This window comes from Vombatus ursinus, unplaced genomic scaffold, assembly GCF_900497805.2.
Source record: "Vombatus ursinus unplaced genomic scaffold, bare-nosed wombat genome assembly UNPS02014778.1, whole genome shotgun sequence".
Lineage (NCBI taxonomy): Eukaryota > Metazoa > Chordata > Mammalia > Diprotodontia > Vombatidae > Vombatus > Vombatus ursinus.
This window is the reverse complement of record NW_020954556.1, coordinates 12,585,986-12,606,819: the sequence shown is the minus strand read 5'-3', so window position 1 is coordinate 12,606,819 and position 20,834 is coordinate 12,585,986.

The window sequence follows — 20,834 nt, the reverse complement described above, 5'->3', positions numbered from 1 at the left end:
TGCATTTTTTTTTTACCTTTCCAACAACACATGCTTAAATATTCAAAGCTATTAGCTACTGCTGAGCCCAGAATGCCAGATAAATGTACCTCCTCCATCTCTGTATTCTCAGTATCCAACTCATTATTTTGTAAAGCCCTTTGGTCCCTGTAAGATGCTATATATAAATCTAATTCAGCTTGTCAGTAATTTTGTATGTGTTCTTCCAGTCCTGCATTTGAGCTTTGAGTGAGTTCCATCTGATTATCACTTATAGATCAGATGCTTAGGAGGGGATAGAAGAAAGGGATGGGGGGGATGTTGCCCTCTGGGATTTATATTCTGTGTCTTTGTTCTCTTTCCTCGCTCTCCCCACTATACTGTAACTAAACATTAATCTTCTGTACTAATTTCTACTAGTATGGCTCAAAGAACCTTAGAATCAAGGGATGACAGAGAGAGAAGGCACTGGAGAGGTCATACAGTGCAGCCCTCCCATTTGACAGATGAGGAAATTGAGTCTCAGAAAGGGCAAATGGGTTATTCTAGGTCACAAAGTTAGAGCCCAGGTCCTCTGCACCCCTTCTACTATACTGCATTGACAAGGAAGCACAACATGGTAGACAGACCACTGGTCTTAAGAATCAGGGCAGCCCAGCTTTGAGTCTTTGCTCTGATGTTTACTAGTCGTGTGACCCTTGGCAATTTATATAATCTGTGTTAGCCATCAATTTGATCACCTGTAAAATGGGATTCTTACTATTGCTCCCTATCTTTACATTGGTAAATTGAAAGACCTATATAAATGTGAGCTACTATCATTTATCATACCTCCTTCCCTTCTTCCCTCTCCCTCAAACTTTAAGTTCTTATAGTGCTCCCATGGGCTTTTTTATTCAAGTTTTGCTTCATAATTTCTTCTCCTACCCCCACTCCCCTTTAAATCATGGTAATTCACATTTGCATAATATTTCCTCTCCACACCGGTCAGATAAGTGGCACTAAAGGACAGTTCAATCTTCTTGCTGGGGCCTCAGAGAAATTTCAAGTTCTCCACCTCCTTTTCAAAGACACACTTACCCAGACAGCAAGAGGTCAAGAAGCCCAAGGTGTTTTTGTTTTTTCAAGAGAAAAAAGATATTGCTGACTCTTCCCTCTGTGCAGAAGGCAGCTAAGGGGTGAGACAGTCATCCTTGAATGCATAAAAATAACCAATGCCATGGTTGATCCCTACAACAGATTAGCTCTGTCATTTTTAATTGCCTAAGCTTTAACACAATAAAAAAATACCTTCTATCTCCCCCTCCCTTCTCTTATACATGTCTTCCGGTCTGATGTCTCTTGAATGCCTCAGCAGCACTTCTCAGGCCCTCAGAGACGTCCAGTCATGTATAATGCACTGCAATGGAACCAGCTGCTAAACTAGCCCAGATAATCCTGGCCCTCTGAGACCACATCCATGCTAGCAAGGCACAGATTAATTTCCTTTCAGATTCTAGCTCAGCATTTGCTGCTGGGGTAAAATCATTTCCAATTACTGACATTGTCTAAAGAGAACCATGTACACATTTGCGTGCACACACTCACACACACACACCTTAATGCATAGAAGCAGTGCCTTAATGTCTTGGAAAAAGCTAGATACATCACATAGAAATAGTGGAGACATCATAATGTTATGTAGTAGTAAAAAGAGTGATTGATCCAGAGTCAGAGGCAATGCAGGCATCGTCACCTTAGACTTTTTCAGTCTTATTTTATTGATCCTCAGAATATAGTATTTCTGTTTTGTTTTGTTTTAATATATATGTATATATGATTTTACCCCAATTACATGTTAAAATAACTTTTAAACATTTGTTTTTCTGTTTGTTTGTTTGTTTGGAGCTTAAATTCCATCCCTACATCTCCTCCCTCCTTCTCTAGATGGTAAGCAATCAGATACAGGTTATACATGTACAATTATGTAAAACATTTCCATGTACAAAAAGATTATAATAAAAGAAAAACAATGAAAGAAAGGAAGTGAAAAATAGAATGCTTCAGTCTATATTAAAAGAAATTAGTTCTTTCTCTGGAGGTGGATAGGATGTTTCATCAGTCCTTTGGGATTGTCTTGGATCATTTTATTGCTGAGAATAGCTAAATCATTAACAGTTCTTCATCATATAATATTGCTGTTACTGTGTACAACATTTTCCTGGTTCTGCTCACTTCACTTTGTAACAGTTCATGGAAGTCTTTCCAGGTTTTTCTAAAAACATCCTGTCATTTCATATAGCACAATATAGTCAGAAATGACGTTGCTGTGGCCAAGGGCCATCCTAACATAAGAATCCATCTTTGCAAACCAGCATTCTCCTGGCACTGATATATGGTTGAGAATCTCCAAATACCACCATGTCTAAAGAACCAAAGTGATTGATGGCCTCACCTTTGTTTGAAGACCTCTAGTGAGAAGGAACTCACCACCTCCAGGGATAACACATACTATGTTTGGACAACACTAATGGTTTGGAAGTTTTTACCTACACTGAACCTAAATCTGACTCCTTGTACTAGATTTTATGCTTCTCGTAGGATCTAATTTTTTTCTTTGAGTGAAGACAGAGAGTTCATAGGACCATAGATCGAGAAATAGAAGGAGCTCAGAGCCCACCTAGTCCAACCATCTCTTTTTTTTTTCTTTTAGAGATGAAGAAACTGGGAGGTTAAATGATTTATCCTAGATCATGCAGGTATTAAATGTCAGAGGCAGGATTGAGGGTCACCTTGAAGCCTGATAGCATAATACTTTAATTCAACACAATTCCCCACCAGATCCAACAGTGCCTTGATGAATATGAAAATTGAATTGAGATTGCTGATTAATAATAATCATGGTTTAAATGTGTGTAACTCTTTAAGGTTTGCAAGATATTTTAAATATATTATCTCATTTGTGATACAATAGACTCATTAGGTTGGCTCTATAAATACTGTTATCCCCATTTTATAGATGAGGATATAGAGAGAGTGTAAGGATTTTGCTCATAGTTATATGGGTGTCAGGAAGAAATTTGAACCCTAAACTTCCTTATTCCAAATTACTTTCTAGTACACCATATTGCCTCTATAGACTTACATATGTGCATATATTTGTATACACATATTCATTAATATATCTCCTTTATCCCTTTATTTGTAATGCAGAATAAAATGTTCTCCATTAATAAATATTGTGGATGACTAAAACTTTTTCTTAGTAAATATTAATGATTGACTCAAATGCCTTTTTAATGCACTTAAACAGGGAATACTGAATATAAAAGACGAGATGGTGAATAATGAAAAAAAAGCAGGCCTAGGAGGCTCGATTTCTAGTCTCTGGCTCTGCCACTAAACTAGCTGTGTGACTTTAGGCAAATCCTCTTACCTTTCTAGATACTAAATTGTTGTTGTTATTCAGTCATTTTCAGTTACATCCAACTTTTCACAACCCCATCATGGCTGTTTTGGCAGAAATATTATAGTGGCTTGCCATTTCCTTCTCCAGCTCATTTTACAGATGAGTGAATTAAGGCAAACAGGTTAAGTGACTTGCCCAGGGTCACATAGCTAGTTAGTGTCTGAGGCCAAATTTGAACTCAGGTCTTCCTGACTCCAGGCCTTTGGCGCTATCCACTGTGCCACATAGCTGCTAGAAACAAGAGGTATATGCAAATAGAATTTAAGAATTTGATAAGTGGTGACGTGGAGGGTGAGGGAAAAGGAAGAGATAGAAGGTTACTAAATCATAGATTCAAAACTGGAAGGGACCTCAGAGGTCATTTGCTCTGACTGTTTCGTTTTACAGATGTGGAGCTGAAGTCTAGAGAGATTAAGTGACCTGGGGCAAACAGTTTTTAAGTGGTAGTCGGAAGTCAAAGATAGTTTCAAGCCCGGATGACTAGAGGCATAATGATTCCATCAGAAGAAATAGGGTAGTTTGGAGAAGGGACAGGTGAAGTGATGTGTTTGTTTTGGACATGGTAAGTTTGAAGTATATCAGCATTTCTTTAAATGTCGCAACCTGACTTCCTGGAAAATCGCTGAGCATCCATAGCTGGGCCAACACGGGAGTGCTTGCTCTCTTAAATGAAGCAATTTTCTAGCTCAAGAGAAGAAAGTAGCCAGACCATTAGATGCTAGGCAACTACCTCTCCAGTCAGTGTCAGGCTGTGATAATACACATGGGCAGGATGATTCTGGGAACCATTCTAATTTGAACATTTGGGTCAATCAACCAACACCATCTATTTACATGGGACTGTGATTGACAGGGATCTAGAAATATCAGCTATTCAAAACAGCCATGAAAAATAAACCACCACATACATGTTTTTAACTGAAATTATTGCTTCAAAAGTGACTAGAAGTGTTCTGACAACCGGGAAATCCAACACAAATTTAGGTTATTCCAGCAGGTGGGGACCATGTTGCAGCATAGCTTGTAAGAACAGAGTCATGATTGAAGGAGAAAAGTTGGGTCAGTGACATGGTACCAAGCCCTGCCAGCAGAGTCAGCCTTTGTTATGGATCAGAGCAATGTAGTCCCCTCCAGCTCTGGCCCTGAATTAAGCAGCAGCAATGGGGAGAAGACCTAACCAGATATGGCAATTTCAGAGAGAGAATTTGGTAGGTGGGAGGAAGCAAGCAAGTAGAAAGTTTTGCTCTAAAAAACAGCAGTTATTCAGGGTGGATCAGAGCAAGGGAAGAGATAGAGAGGGCTTATGTAGATGATCAGAAATGAGGGAGAAATTGGCTTGCAGACTAAGTTCCTGAAATAGTAGTTAATGGATTTCAGGAGAAGGGATATAACATACACTCAGAGAACTTAACTAACTTCAGCTTATGAGAAGGCTTCACTTTTCCAGGCTTAGCTTAATTAAGTGCCTTCTCCTAAGAGAAGCCTTTTCTGATGAGTAGTGATTAGTGTTGAGCCCCTTCCCCTCAAATTGTGATCTATTTACTCAGTTGAAGTAGTGCTGGGCTTGGACTCAGGAACCAGACCTGAGATATATCTTTAGACACTTAATAGTTGTGTGATCCTGGGCAAGTCATGTGTAATCTCCCTTAAACTTAGTTTCCTCATTTTAAAAATTAATTACCAGCCCCTACCTTCCAGGGTTGTGAGGATAAGATGAGATCATATTTGCAAAGTGCTTTACAAATTTTAAAGGACTATATAATAAAAATAAATACATGTTGTATCTTTTTAAGCTCCTTTAAGGAAGAGATTTTATCTTGTTTTGTTCTGTTTTGTGTTGTCTTTGTATTCCTAGCACCTAGCTGGTTTGGCATATAATAGTCACTTAATACTTGTTGTTTGGATTGGATGGAAACTGCATGTACTGATATAAAAACATAGGAAATAACAAGGACAAACATGTTTTGTGACAGAGTTAGCCTTGAGTCCTAATCTTTTGTCCCAATCCTGAGATAGGTACGTGTAATATCTAATCAAAAGTTGGCATTCTCTGTCATGACTTCAGAGTGAGTCTTTATATTTAAGTTAATCAGATAGTATTGTTGTTTCTTCCAGATATAATAATGATGCCCAGATATCAATGAATATGAGGGTTTGCACAAATGTGTGTGTGTGTTGGTGTGTGTGTGTGTGTGTGTGTGTGTGTGTGTGTGTGTGTGTGTGTGTCTAGCAGATACTCCTTATGACCATTCTGGCTAGGTTTTGTTTTGCTTTGTTTTTAACTTGTTTCTTGTCTCCTCAGAGGGGTTGGGCCAATCAGTTAAAGTGAGCAGGAGAGGAAATGGGAATGAAGAGAATGATCTTCAAAAAACCAAAATGCTCATTGATTCAGAATATATTAGAACTTTCAGGGGAATTTTTTTTTTTTGGTCCAACAACCTTATTTTATAGATGAGGCAGCTGAGGCCTTGAGAGAAGAAAGGACTTATCCAAGGTCACAAAAACATTAGTGAAAGAAAAGAACAGATACCTGGTTTGGTCGTCCTCTCCCTAACTAGCAAGAAAGAATGTTTTTGTTTGTTTGGTTTTGCTTTTGCTTTTTCTGTGACTTCAGTATCCCTATCTAGCCCAGGCTGGAAGTGTCACTCACGGTCACTCATGGCCCAACTCTCCTGTTGATAGGAATGGCCCCTTTGACTTGCTCATTTCTGACCTGGGCCAGTTAGAAGCTCCTTAGGCAGCCTGCTGTTTCCTCCCTGCCCCCTATTCCTCACCATATTGGCTTTAGCCCTACTGAAGTTCAGAACTCCCTAAATCAAATGATCCTCCATCCTCAGACTTCTCCAGTAACAAGGATTATAAGCATGTACCACCACCCTGGCTGCAGAAAGAATATTCTCTTTTCTTAAATTAATGCGATTATTGAATTATTCCTCTGCACTTCTTAGACGCTGCATTTAGAAAAAAAAATGATGAGATTGGAGATGATAGGAAAAAATGTAGGTGAGTAAATGAAGCAGCTTAGTAGTGAAAGGAAATCTCAATGAGACTTACACAATCGCTGAAAATACTCGTTACACTTATTGTATCTTCAGCTGATGATCTTAGTTACTCTCTTAATCTCTTTCATTTCCCAACACAGTGCTCTGCATATAGTAGGCACTTAATAAATACTTGATAATGTTGAAGTTGAAAGGGACCCAGCTAAAAATCATTTGGGAAAGAGATGGTGTACTATTAAGGCTTGTGTGGCTATGGATATTTATTTGTCAGTCTCTGAAAAACAAGATGCAGAGAGGCAAGAGATTAAAGTGAGTGTAAATATACTCAATTTATGATCAAATGAAATACTAAGGCTCAGAGGCAGAAGGCAGTGTATTTTGGGATTGAATTTGTTTTCAGATACCTAAATTTAACCATTTTCACTCCACTATCCTCCATTCTACCCGAATCTTACTCTATAAAATACCCTGGTTAAATCAAATGACTTCTTAGGTCTTTTCAATCTGCTAGTCTTTGAACCTATGATCCTTCTAGTTCTCACATTCTATAATTCAGCTATTACAGTAAGAAAGAGAATGCTCTGCTCTTTAACAGGAAATCGATATTTTATCAGAAGGGTAGGACTAGTATATCTGACAGTTACTCTCCACATAAGTAGACTCCTTTTATAATTCTATATTTAGCATATACTTAAAAGAAGATTTTGGTGAATTTATTTCAGGAATGATAGATCAGAGGCCCATCTGCTACAGGATCAAGGATTACAATACAAAAAAAAAAGAAAGAAAGAAACTAAAAGCATTAGTGTACATTTGTAAAAATGATTTGTTTTTACCAAGTATACTCTCTGCCAATATTAGATCATTTGAGCCTTGCCACAAACCTCAAAGTTAGACACTAAAACCATATGTTATGTATTTGTATCAGACTGAAATAGAACATCTTGATATGCATAGAATAATTTTAAGAGCTTAAGAGAGGGCAAAGGGTGCCTTCTCTCCTGGCCCTCTCCTCTGCCAGCATCCTTTGGGCAACATAGGGAGGCAGTGATCAATTCAATGCAATTCCATGAAAATTGGTCAAATGATTCACTCAGTCATGTAACAGTGAAGTGGGGGAGAGTCTAGATATACACTCACGCTGTCCTGTGGAAGAGGGATTTGATTTGTTCTTGGCCCCTGAGAGCAAAGCTAGCTGCAATATTATAGAGGAGCCCCTTGGAGAAGTTGTATGGACTGGACAAGGTGGATTGCTTCCTAAAGTCCCCTCCATCTCCAAATTCAGTGATTCTGACCTCATAGATAGCTTTCATTCTAATGCCGCCACTCCGCATCTAATCGCAGTAACTTTATAATGAGAATTAGTAGATTGCTCTCTCTGAGGGCAGGCATGGTCTAACCATTGTATTTGTATTTGCAGGACCTAGTGCAGTGTCTGAGACATAGTAGGTGCTTAGTAAATGCTTCTTAATTGATAGATTGGTGTCATCACCACAACCAGTTTAAAAACTAGAGATTTTACTTTAGTATCTGTAGTCAAAAAACATTTAAAAAGCATAATAAATGTTGTTGTTATTGTCTTATCTGATTCGCTGATTTATCCTGTACATAGGTTGTTTATACATAGTTGTTTATATGTTGTCTACCCTATTACACTATGAGCTCCTTGAGGGCAGGAACTGCTTTTGTCTGTCTTTCTATTCTCAGTGCTTAGCACAGTGCCAGGCATATATGAAGTACTTAATAAGTGCTTTTTGACTTTGGATTGTGTTCCTGTCAATCAATTCATTGTGGCAATCATACATTAATCCGTCTGGAAATACCAAATAAAGGGAATATATACATGAAATAAAAACAAGACCATAATAATCTACACTATCTTCCTACTCACTTTATGAATTCCCTCCATACTAAGCTATGGTACCCCAATGTATGGCAGGTAATCAACCACACCACTGGATGATCTCCCAAGGCAGTCTATTCCATTTGCATGCAGTTGAAATTATTAGATAGTTCTTCCTTATACTGAGGCAAAATTTGCTTTCCCATAAGTTTAAACCTTAGGTATTCTTAGGTATTCTATCTGGAATCTCATAAAATAAGCCAAATCTCTTTTCTATATGTCAACCCTTAAAATATTTGAAGATCATACTCATGCCCCCTCTCCCTTTATTTTTGTTCTCAGTTTAGCATCATATGGCATAGTTTTAAATCCCTCTTCCATCCTATTTGCTTTCCTCTGAACATACTCCAGTTAGTATGCCAATATCTTTCCTAAGATCACAGTATCACAGAATTTCAGAAATTAAAAGTATCTAAGCATCATGTAGCTTAATTCATATCTGAAAAAAGAAATCCCTTGACAACCTATCTGACAAATGGTCATCCAGTCTGTTTGAAGACTACAAGGAGAGGGCTTTTATCACAGACCTTTATAAAAAAATGGATGTCAAACTTACCAGGAAATAGTTCGCAGAATCTAATTTCTTTCTCTTTTTGAAAATCAAGGCATTTATTTTCCTCTTCACAAGTACATAAAATCACAGGAGCATAAATATAGAGTTTGATATCAGCAAGGTAAGACAGTAGATAGTGCACTGGACCTACAGTCAGGAAGACCTGAGTTAAAATTCTGCTTCAGATGCTGACTTGCTGTGTGACCCTGGGCAAACCACTTGCCTTTTGTCTGCTTCAGTTTCCTCATCTGTAAAATAGGGATGATATAATAATAGTATCTATTCCTCAGCATTGTTATGAGGCTAAAATTAGAAATTTATAAAGCACTTTGCAAACTCTAAAGCACTATATAAATGCTAGCTATTATTATAAGCTTCCACAATTCTTTGAAAGTAATGGACAATGGTTCAAAAATCCCACCTGCAAGGTTTTCATATGCCTTATCACGTGATAAGTCTAGGCCAGGTGACTTGAGATTTACAAAACTATCTTACTATCTCCCTTCAAGTTTCAATACCCCCTTAATTTTTTTTCTACACTTTTGAGTCTCAAAACCATTCTCTGGAATAAAGAATGAAGTTGTAGACTGAGTGATTAATGCATTATTAAACAACTAACAGAAAAATACTAAATTATCAAATCACAGAAAGTCATCATCACGTTTGTGTAATAAAAGCCAATGCTACAGGGATGTTTGACATCTATTTCCTATGAAAGTCTGTGATAGATTATTAAACTGAAGTTTTTTGAGGACTTCAAAAGGGATGTGGTGATTAGTAGGGACTGGTACAGGTTCATTCAAGTCCTAAAGTCTCCTGAACAAAAACAGAAAGAGGAGGATGTGGCCCAGCACTAGTTCCTATAAAAATAATTTTAATTGATTATAAATTTTTGTCCAACTCTACTGTCTGTCCATACGCATAGTAATGGACAATCTGGATGCTTCTCCATCCAAACGCCTATCATAATCTCGGCAATAGACATTCTTCATCCATTTGGTCTTTCCTACGTGGACAGTAAGCACAAATTTTTTGAGTGATGATAAATTAATACAGGAGCCTCGAAAATGTCTTATGTATTTTAATACATACTTTAAAATACCTATCCATGATAATAATAATAACTGACATTTACATAGCACTTCCTATGTGTTAGGCTCTGTGCTAAGCACCTTACAATTATCTCAGTTCATCCTCACAAACTCTGAGAAGTAGATAAGGAAGCCAAGGCACACAGAGGATCAGTGACTTGCCCAGGGTCTCTCAGCTGATGAGTATTGGAGGCTGGATTTGTCTTCCTGATTCAGGCAGAGCGATTGACTCCTAAAACCTTCTTATATCGAGGGCTCAGAACTTTGCAGTGAACCCTTCATTTTCCATTAGCTGCTTTGTTTGGTTTTGACTTCACTCTGCCAAGTACCCTCTGGTGACCACTTACCTCTTCCTTTTTAGTTTTTTTTTGTGTGTGCTGTCTTCCCCCATCAGAGTGTAAGCCTGGGATGTCACTCTGTTTTCTTATTTATATTCCCATTGCTTAGCACAGTGCCTGAGCACATAGTAGATGCTTAATAAATGTTTCTGGACAGTTGACAATCCATGCCTCAGCCAAGATCTGAGTAGCTATGTGGTTCTAGGCTCCTTTGACAGAGGCATTGTAACTGTTTCCTCATGTGTAAAATGGAAATAATGAATAATAATAATAACAATTCGCACCACCTACTTTGTTGTTAGGAGGAATCAATGAAACTCTATAAGCAATGCACTTTGAATAGTGCTTTCTATATGCCATCTATTAGGCAAATTAATGTATGTTTCAGAGTCAATGAGAGAACTTGGTAACTTGGTAGCTTGGCCTGAAGTATGGGTAAAATATGCTTTAAATTTCTACAGTTATTCTACTGAAAAATCACATACAACATTCCATAAAGACAACGTGTGACACATAGTCACAATTCATTAGTAGCATGAAAGTGGCGGATAAAGTGCAGAGCTTTTAGGCCAGAGACCTAGGTCTGAATCTTGCTTCATCTACTCACTAGATATTTGACCATGAGCAATTCATTTACCCACTTCACAAGGGTATTGTGCTTTGCAAATCTTAAAACAATATGTTATTATTGACTATCAATATTATTATTATGCATTTAGCTTTAAAAATCATCTAGCTCAATGTGTCTGTGGGATTAATCACATTAATAATAGCAGGAGTGATGGGAACATTGAAACATCAAAAAGGAGGAGCTCTGAATTCAGCCCTTCATCTCTCATCTGGGGTTTCCCAACAGCTCTCCCTCCCTCACCTCTCTCCTCTCTCCAATCCATCATCCATATACTTATGACTGTCAAAGTGATATTGCTAAAGTCCAAATCTCACCACGTCACTCTCTGGATCAAAAGGTTCCAGTGACTCCCAGTCAACATAAAATACAAACACTGGCATTTAAAGCCCTTTATAATGTGGCTGAAACTCCTTTTTTCAGTTTGTTGCTGCCCCTTCATTCTCTATTCCAGCCAATCTTGCCTGCTTGCTATTCCTCATACAATATCATCTATTTATAAAATTGGTGCCATTACATTGGCTGTCCTTCATGTCTAAAAAGCCCTGTACCTTAGCTCTGCCACTTAGAATGTTTATCTTTCTGTAAAACTCAGCTCAGGTTCTTGTTCCTACATGAGTTCTTTCCTGACCCTCCCAGCTACCAGGGCCCTCCAAATACTTTGCATAAATTTCATATTGACTTGCATGCACACAATTGAATGTAAACCCTCTGACAACAAAAACTGTTTCAGTTTTGGTTTTGTGTCCCCAACAGCTGACTTAGCACAGCACCTACAGGGTAGAGTAGTTCCCTAATAAATTCTTACTGATTGATTGAGGATCTTCATTTCATGAGAAAATAAGGCAATCATTTCCAGGGTCAGGCTTTCCTGCATGTGGCACTGGAGCAAGGAAGGCAGGGGAGCTGTTTGCTGTTATTTGTCCCTAGCTCTCTAAGAGGACAAATGACATCAAAAGGGTAATGATGTCTTTACTTGTGCCTGGATTGGATTCAAATAAGGCAGAGCTGCACACTGTCATCAGCCTCACTCTCTCCTCCAGAGTCATCTAAGTCCAGTGGAAAGACAAAGGTCAAGTGATGGCCCAGGACACAGTGGGTGACCTTGGCCTTCTAAATTAAGATGTTTCTCAGGTCTCAGTTTGTCTGAGGCCACATCTGTTCAATGATTAGGGGCTAGCTAAGATTTGAGACAAAAATGGCCCAATTTACCACCACAGAGGTATCTGTTTGGGAGGGGAAGACTTTCAAGAGAAGGCAAGGGAACTAAGAGGCTGATTGGAGGAGGAAAGATACTTGAAGCATGAGGCACATCCAGTGCAAAGGCACTGAGATTGGAGATGGAGTGTCATGTGCAAAGTATAGCAGTAGGGAGAGAGTTGAGGCATGAAGAGGAATTTTGAAGAAATAGCAATGATGTCATTGTTTAACACCTCAATATGACTTCAAAGCAAAATTTTATCTTTCCAAAGATATCCCCTATCTAGATTTGAGAAGATTAACTCTGAAGCTCTGATGTTCCTGATTCTCAGCACCTCATGTTTTCTTAAAGCTCTTAACACAATCTGATTGGAATCAACATGGAAATTTAGTATCTCAAAGAAGAGCTAAGAGATTTTGATCAGGAAGGACACTGGTTGAAGTGACTGCTATCGGTCAATCTCCAGCTTTATCTCTGTGAGTCAGTAAGCAGATTAATTTTAAAAAGGGAATTAAGACAAGGTCTTATTATAAAGGTGGGCATGCAAAGCTACGTGCCTATGCTATTCTAACACTGACAATTATTAAAAACTTTACAGCAATGCTTATGATAATATTTATCTAACTTAGAAATGATTTTGACATTGTCTTACACTCCTGCTGCATGTGAAAGGATTTTTTTTTCCACCTTAAAGAATATCAGACCCTAGCTCAGAAAAGAACTAATTGAAGAACACTTAGAGAGTTTCAGGCATACAAATGACACTATTTTTCCCCTGCCTTAAAATATGAGGAAATCATTCAAGGCATCATAGCAAGAAGCTAAATCCTGGGGGAGCTTTTAAAAAATTTAGGCTTTCCAGTTCATGTGAGAAAGTGAATTCCATTTCCTGAAGAGACTATTATAGCCATGTGAGTGTGACAGCACGGTGAGTTGTATAGCTCAGCTGGATGTCCCTTGAACCTATTACTATATGAAGTTAAGCAAAATAAATGCCTTTTGCATACGCTCTATATTGCTCTAAGGAAGTATCTTCCATCAGCGAGTTAGAATTAGGAAGGTTTGCACTTCTAAGAGTTGAGAACAACTAGAGGCCTTTGGCAACTGGGGACACCAGAAGACTTGGGCTTTGGGGGACTGGGATCCAGCAGAAATGGGAAGCCTAATGCATGGCCCATGTATAAAATACCATCTAGATGATGTACCCTATACTGGTTATCTTGGGATGTATCTACAGAGTAGGAGCCAGATGTGAGCTCAGTCTGACCCTGGAGAACTGATAACCATTATTTATTGACCCAGTGTTGCATTGGGAATCCATGGAAAGGAAACTGATATCACCCTGGTAATGCCATGCTGATTAACCATCACAAGACCCTTGAGAGCAGAGCCCAGAGCAACTAACTCTTTCCTGAGCTCCGGCTAAACAACTCATCTTCTACTTTCCTAATTCTTATGTTCAGTCCTCTTCTGAGGCAATAAAAGCTTTTTCCCAGCTACCTTTCCCCACATTTCCCCAATGCATCACATTTCTACTTTTTCAAAGTTCCTATCTTCTTTATACACTCTCATTTCATCCCCTTCAGCCCTTTCATGCTAGATTGCCTCCTCTCACAGTCTTTCCATGTTCTGGTATTCACAGAAACCCACCTTGCACTGAAAGATAACACATCCCTGGCCACCCTCTTTAGTCCACTTCTCTCCCATGTCCTGCAAATATTGGGCTAATAAGAGTAACTGTCATAATTCTTATTTCTCATTTTCAGTTTCAAACCCTCCCTCTGACACCACCTCCCCTTCTTTAAGGGTCATCCCATCCATTTATATCTCCTTGTCCCTAACCAAAAGTCTTATGAGTTTTACATCTACAACATTTCTCACATCTGCTGCTTTACCTCCATTCACATGGCCGCTACTGTGCTTAAGAACATTATCCCTGTTGTCTGAGCTACTGAAGCAGCCTCAAAAATTGGAATATAGCTTCTGGTATATTCCCTTCCCAAAGCATTTGTTCCTCACAATTGTTCCTCAAACATCAGTTTGACCATAGCCTTCCTTTGCTCAAGAATCTTCAGTGGCTCCCAATTGTATCTAAGTGTTTTCATAAATGTCAGTTTAATAATTTTAGTAACAGTTAGGAGTCTATAATTTCACAACTTTCAGTTTTGTATCAATCAACTTCCATAGAGTTTGTGATTTCATCAATATAGATACTAGGCACTGGGAATACAAAGATGAAATCGAAAGTCCTGGCACTCAAGGAGCCTATGTTCTATGGAGGAAGATGCTACATACACACATTTGGAACATAGTGCTCAATCATACTTTTTAACTGATTGATACAAAATTAAGAGAGTAATTTTGGGGGAGTTTCAAGAGGGCAACCAGCAACTGGATCAGAAATAGCCTTCTGATTACTACAGTGCATATAGCCAGTGCATATGTTGATATTTGAAGGGAACTAGATAAAGGAGGAGGGCATTCAAGGTATGGGAGACATCCTGTGCAAAGGCATAAAGGTGGGAAATAAAGAGTTACAACAGTATTTCTGAACTAAAAACAAACTCAATGGTCATTTCTTGGGGAATATCTAAACAAATTGGGGTACATGGATGTAAAAGAATATAATAGCACCATAAGAAACAAATAATAAAAAGAATAAAGAAAAGAAACAGAATATTCAGATGAATTAATGCAAAGCGCTCTAAGTGGGACTAAGAATACAATAAACATGACTACAAAAAATGCATGTGGAAAGAACAAAACATAGAAAAGAACAACAACAAAAGTCGGTGTAATTACAATCACCAAACTTTGACTAGAAGAAGAAATGAGAAAATATACCTCCCACTTTCCTTTCTAGAGGTCCAGAGGGCTATTAGGGTCAAAAACTGCATATACTATCAGACTTGGCTAATATGTTGTATAGTTTTACTGAATAGCTTTTTTCTTCCTTTCTTTTTTAGTCTTGGTTGCACAGAATATTTCTCTGGATATGGAAAGGGGAAGAGATATATTTGAAAATGAAGGCTATGCAGAAACAAAAGATGTCAAAAAATTTTGGAAGATAGAATGACTCTCCCTGTGTATTACTATCTATGACAGGATTGGGGTGTGGGGGGTGTTCAGGTGGACTAGTACCTCTGGCGTGAGAGCTTGCTGAGCTCTTTTCAGGGCTACTTATCCACCTCTGGTGTCTATATGTCCCGCAACTCTCACCTGTGGCTCCAAGAAGCTGTCGTATGTACATTGGCCATACCACAGCAAACTCTCTCAGCAATTGGGCTAAACCAGGTTGAGGGTAACTAGCAGGCTTCAAATCCATTGGTGAGTTAGAGGGATGTCTACCCCAAGCATGTGAAGACTTCCCTCAGTAGAACTGGCAAATGAGAATATTTTTTTTTTTTCCCAATGTCCATGAAGATGGCTGAAGTAGACACTAAGGATGTTTAGAACTTGGCCAGACATCAAAGATGCCAAGGTTATCCAACGCATCTCAGGCCATTACCGGTCTCCCTGATTTTTGTCTTGCCACTAGATTTTGATGACTCTGGAAGAGAGAGTGAGGATGAAGACTTTGTGCAACTCTGCCTCACTTAATTCACTCACGAGTCAAGATACCATCCTGTGATGCCACTGGTTCCCTGCAAACACAAAGAACAAACAACAACATAGCAGGAGTAACATCTTTACTGTAACACATAACTTTGTATCTAATAAATATCCCTATGATATGTAAAAAAGACTTCTGTGACCTAAAATGAATATACGCATTTATCAAACGCCATATTATCAAGTACCGTTGGTTATATCTCCATACGTGATGTTCTCTATGGGGCTACCTGGGAAGCATCATGGTCTAATGGAAAGAACACTTGATTTGTAGTTAGAGAATTTAACTTCAGTTCCTGCTTGCTTCTTACCATGTTTGTAACCTTGGGCAAGTTATTTCACTTTTCTCAGTCTCCTTTCCCCCTCTTTAAAAAGCGAATAACACTCTCATTCACATAATCACTGTAATGGGAATAGTTTGTAAACCTTAAAGGGCTGTGTAAATGTTAACTGTAGTAATCAGGAATCATTTTGTACCTGTAAACAGTAAAGAGAGGAAGGGGATGTATCTATATAAAGGCAACTGATTATGGACCATAGACTTTTAGTACTGGAAAATATGGTAAAATCATTCATTCTGACCCTGTCCTTTGCAAAAGAGAAAGTTGAGGCTCAGAAAGGTTAAGGTATTTATCTGCACAAAAAGCAAGGACTAGAACACAGGTCTTCTGACTCCTAAGTTTAGCATTCCTGACACTACAGAAAATTGCACCATTGGGAAAAGATGATGGATATACTATCTGCACGCGTTAGCCCAGTTAACTCCAAGTAGAGACGTATGTAGAGGACATTTCAAAGTCCAACCAGCAGAGGAGAACTTCTCCACTGCCCAAGCTCTTTCTATATACTTATTTTGCTTCAAACCTTCCTATAAATTGATTGTTTCCATACCGTTACACCCAGGTAGCTCTAAAGAAATCTTGACCTTGGCTTAGATTCCTAAAATCTAGCCACTGCTGAGATTCTTATAATCTAGCCACTGCTTTCCCATGTTCACACTCCTTAAGAGTCTGCCCAATATGACAATGTTCTAATAACTTTATCTTTGGCTGAAAGAAGGCTGGGGTCAAATTCTTTCAGGCAGGGCCTGCATGTTGTGATTTTGGGGTCCCAGCACCCCTAAAACCCTAAACTGCATCAGAATCAGTTCAAAAGCAAGCAGCAGCAATGTAGCTATAACCCCAGGAAAGTACTGGGATCTGAACTTCAACTTTTAACAGACTGAAACCTGAAGAGTAATAACCAGAAAAGAAATTCCAGGTTGAAGGGAAGCCTATAGTTCTGTCACTCTGAACCAGCAGAACTTTCCAGTTAGATGACAGTGACTGAGTCCATCAGCAGTCTACTGGAACTGCAAGTGGACAAGCTCGCAGACTTGTTGCAAAGACCTAAACCTAGGTTAGGACTTGCAAGGTCAGGGCAGGGAGATAATGATCAAACTTGCCCTGGATCAGAACATTTTGAGAGTACTGAAAGCTTGCATGTCCCCAGTCTGAATTGTTTCTGAGATCCTGGAATAACACAAAACTCAATAACCCAGGAAATCAGTAATAGGACCAGCCCAGACACTCCCTCTGAAAGTATACAGAACCTGACTTTTGCCAGGAAGTAGGCTAGAAGAATAATCAAACAAACAAACAAAAAAGAATCCCATTATAAAAAGCTATTACAGTGACAGGGACATTCAAGATGAAAACCCAGAAGAAGAGAATGACTGAAAAACATCTACAAGCAAAGCCTTAAAGAAAAACAGAACTTGGGCACAAATTCAACTAGAATTATTAGAAGAGATGAAACAAGAGTTGTCGTTGTTGTTGTTGTTGTTGTTGTTGTTGTATTTTTGCTTAGGCAGTTGGGGTTGGGTGACTTGCCCAGGGTCACACAACTGGTGAGTGTCAGGTGTTTAGTCTGAGGCCAGATTTGAACTTGGGTCCTCCTGACTTCTGCTCTATCCACTGCACTACCTAGCTGCCCCTAAGAGTTGATTTTTTTTTAATTTTAATTTTTATTTTTAATGGTAATTTTTATTTATTTTTTTTGTTTTCAACATTTACTTCCACAAGATTTTGAGTTCCAAATTTTCACCCCATCTCGCCCCCCCCAAGATGGCATGCATTCTAAATACCCCTTCCCCTAGTCTGCCTTCCCTTCTATCTCTCTCCCCCTTCTCTTATCCCCTTCCCCTTCAATTTTCCTATAGAGCAGGATGGATTTCTGTACCCCATTTCCTGTATTTCTTATTTCCCAGTTGCATGTGAAAATATTTTTTTAAACGTGTTTTTAAAGCTTTAGGTTCCAAATTTTCTCCCTTCCTCCCTCCCCACACACCCTCATTGATAAGGCAAGCAACTAAATATAGGTTATATATGTGCAGTTATGCAAAACACTTCCATAGTAGACATGCTGTGAAAAATTAACTATTTCCCTTAATCCTATCCCACCCCCCATTTATTGTGTTCTTTCTTTTGACCATGTCCCTCCTCAGAAATATTTGCTTCTGATTACCCCCTTTCCCAATCTGCCCTCCTCTCTATCATTCCCCTACTCTCTTGTCCCCTTCCCCCCCCATTTTCCTGTAGGGTAAGACAAATTTCCACACCCAATCGAGTGTGTATGTTATTCCCTCCTTCAGTCAAATCCTATGAGAATAAGATTCACTCATTCCCTCTCACTTTCCCCCGTTTCCCCTCCACTGTAAGAGCCTTTTCTTTTCTGGTTTCTTTTTTTTGTGGGATAATTTACCCCATTCTACCTCTCGCTTTCTCTTTCTCCTAGTATATTCCTCTCTCACCCCTTAATTTTATTCTCTAGATATGACCCCTTCATTTTCAACTCACCCTGTGCCCTCTATCTATCTATCTATATCTATATATACATACTTATAATTTTTCCCCTCCAACTACCCTAATACTTACAAAGGTCTCATCAGTTACAAATATCATCTTTCCATGCAGGAATGTAAACAGTTCAACCTTAATAAGTCCCTTATGATTTTCTCTTTCCTGTCTACCTCTTCATGTTCCACTCGAGCCTTGTATTTGAAAATCAAATTTTCTATTCAACTCTGGTCTTTTCATCAAGAATGCTTGAAAGTCCTCTATTTCACTGAATGGCAATTTTTCCCCCACCAGGATTATGCTCAGTTTTGCTGGATAGGTGATTCTTGGTTGTAATCCTATCTCCTTTGCTCTCCGGAATATTATATCCCATGCCCTGTGGTCCCTTAATGTAGAAGCAGCTAAATCTTGTGTTATCCTGATTGTGTTTCCACAATACTTGAATTGTTTCTTTCTGGCTGCTTGTAATATTTTCTCCTTTACCTGGAAACTCTGGATTTTGGCTACAATATTCCTAGGAGTTTTCCTTTGGGGATCTCTTTCAGGAGGAGATCGGTGGATTGCTTCAATTTCTATTTTGCCCTCTGGTTCTAAAATATCAGGACAATTTTCCTGGATAATTTCTTGAAAGGTGATGTTTAGGATCTTTTTTTGATCATGGCTTTCAGATAGTCCAATAATTTTTAAATTCTCTCTGCTGGATCTATTTTCCAGGTCAGTTGTTTTTCCAATGAGATATTTCACACTGTTTTCTAATTTTTCATTCTTTTGGATTTGTTTTACAGTGTTTTGATTTCTCATAAAGTCACTGGCTTCCAATTGCTCTATTCTAATTTTTAAGGAAGTGTTTTCTTCAGTAATCTTTTGGACTTCCTTTTCCATTTGGCTAATTTTGCTTTTTAGGGCATTCTTCTCCTTATTGGCTTTTTGGACGTCTTTTGCCATTTGGGTTAGGTTATTTTTTAAGGTGTTATTTTCTTCAGTATTTTTTTGGGGCTCCTTTAGCAAGCTGTTGATTTGTTTCTCATGATTTTCTTGCAAAACTCAGTTTTTCCTCTACTTCTCTTACTTGCTTCTCAAAATCCCTTTTGAGCTCTTCCAAGGCCTGGGACTGATTCATATTTCTCTTGGAGGCTTTGGATGTAGGAGCTTTGGCTTCATTGTCGTCTTCTGGTTGTATGTTTTGATCTTCTTTGTCACCAAAGTAAGATAATATAGTCTGACTCTTTTTGCGCTGCTTACTCATGATCCTGGCCAATTACTTGAGTTTTAAACTCTTTGTTAAGGTAAAAGTCTGTTTCCAATGTGGAGAATGTACTGTCCCAAGCTTTGGGGGGTTTGTACAGCTGTTTTCAGAGGTTCTTCTAGGGACCTGTAAATTTTCAGTTCTTCCAAGGTGCTATGGTAAGGGGCGAGGTGTTTCCTCTCCACCACCACAATAAGCTCCACCGCAGCAGTGCTCCTCCTCCCCCCAGGCCCACCCCTCAGAACTGTGACCCAGATCCAAGCACAGGCAAAGCAAGAGATTCCTGCCTCAGCCCTGGCAGAGAGATTCCTACAATCCCCCTCTGATCAGCCACTCGATTCCCCCTCAGTCTGTGGGCAAGAAGCTCAAGAAAGCGCTGCGGCCCCAGGCCAAGCTCGAGACTTGTGGCTGAGACCTAGCTCCTCTCTCACCACAGTCACAGACTTTTCCCACTGACCTTCTAAGTTGTCTTTCGAGTTCAGGGGTTGAGAAGTCAGGAAACTGCCACAGCTGCCCATGATTCAGTCCTCTGAGGCCTGCTTCTGGGTCGCTGTGGCCTGCGCACCCACACCAAACTGCGCTCCTGTCCCCGCCTGGTGCAATATACCTTCCTGATCAACCATCCAGGCTGTCTTTGGCTGGAAATTTGTTTCACTCTGTCTTTTTGTGGGTTCTGCTGCTTTAGAATTTGTTCAGAGACATTTTTTTAGGTATTTGGAGGGCTTTGGGAGAGAGCTCAAGATAGTCACTGCTTTCCCTCCGCCATCTTGGCTCTGCCCCACCAAAGTAGGAGTTGATTTTTTTAAAAGAAAGTTTATATGTTTTTATAAATGAAATGAGAGCATTAAAGGAAACAATTAGAAAAGAAATGAAAACTATGGAGGAAAGAATTGGAAAGGGAAATAACATCTTAGCACAAAAGAATATAAAACCTGGTCCAAGTAACAAATTCTCTGAAAATTAGAATGGACCAAACAGAAGCTAATGACTTCATGA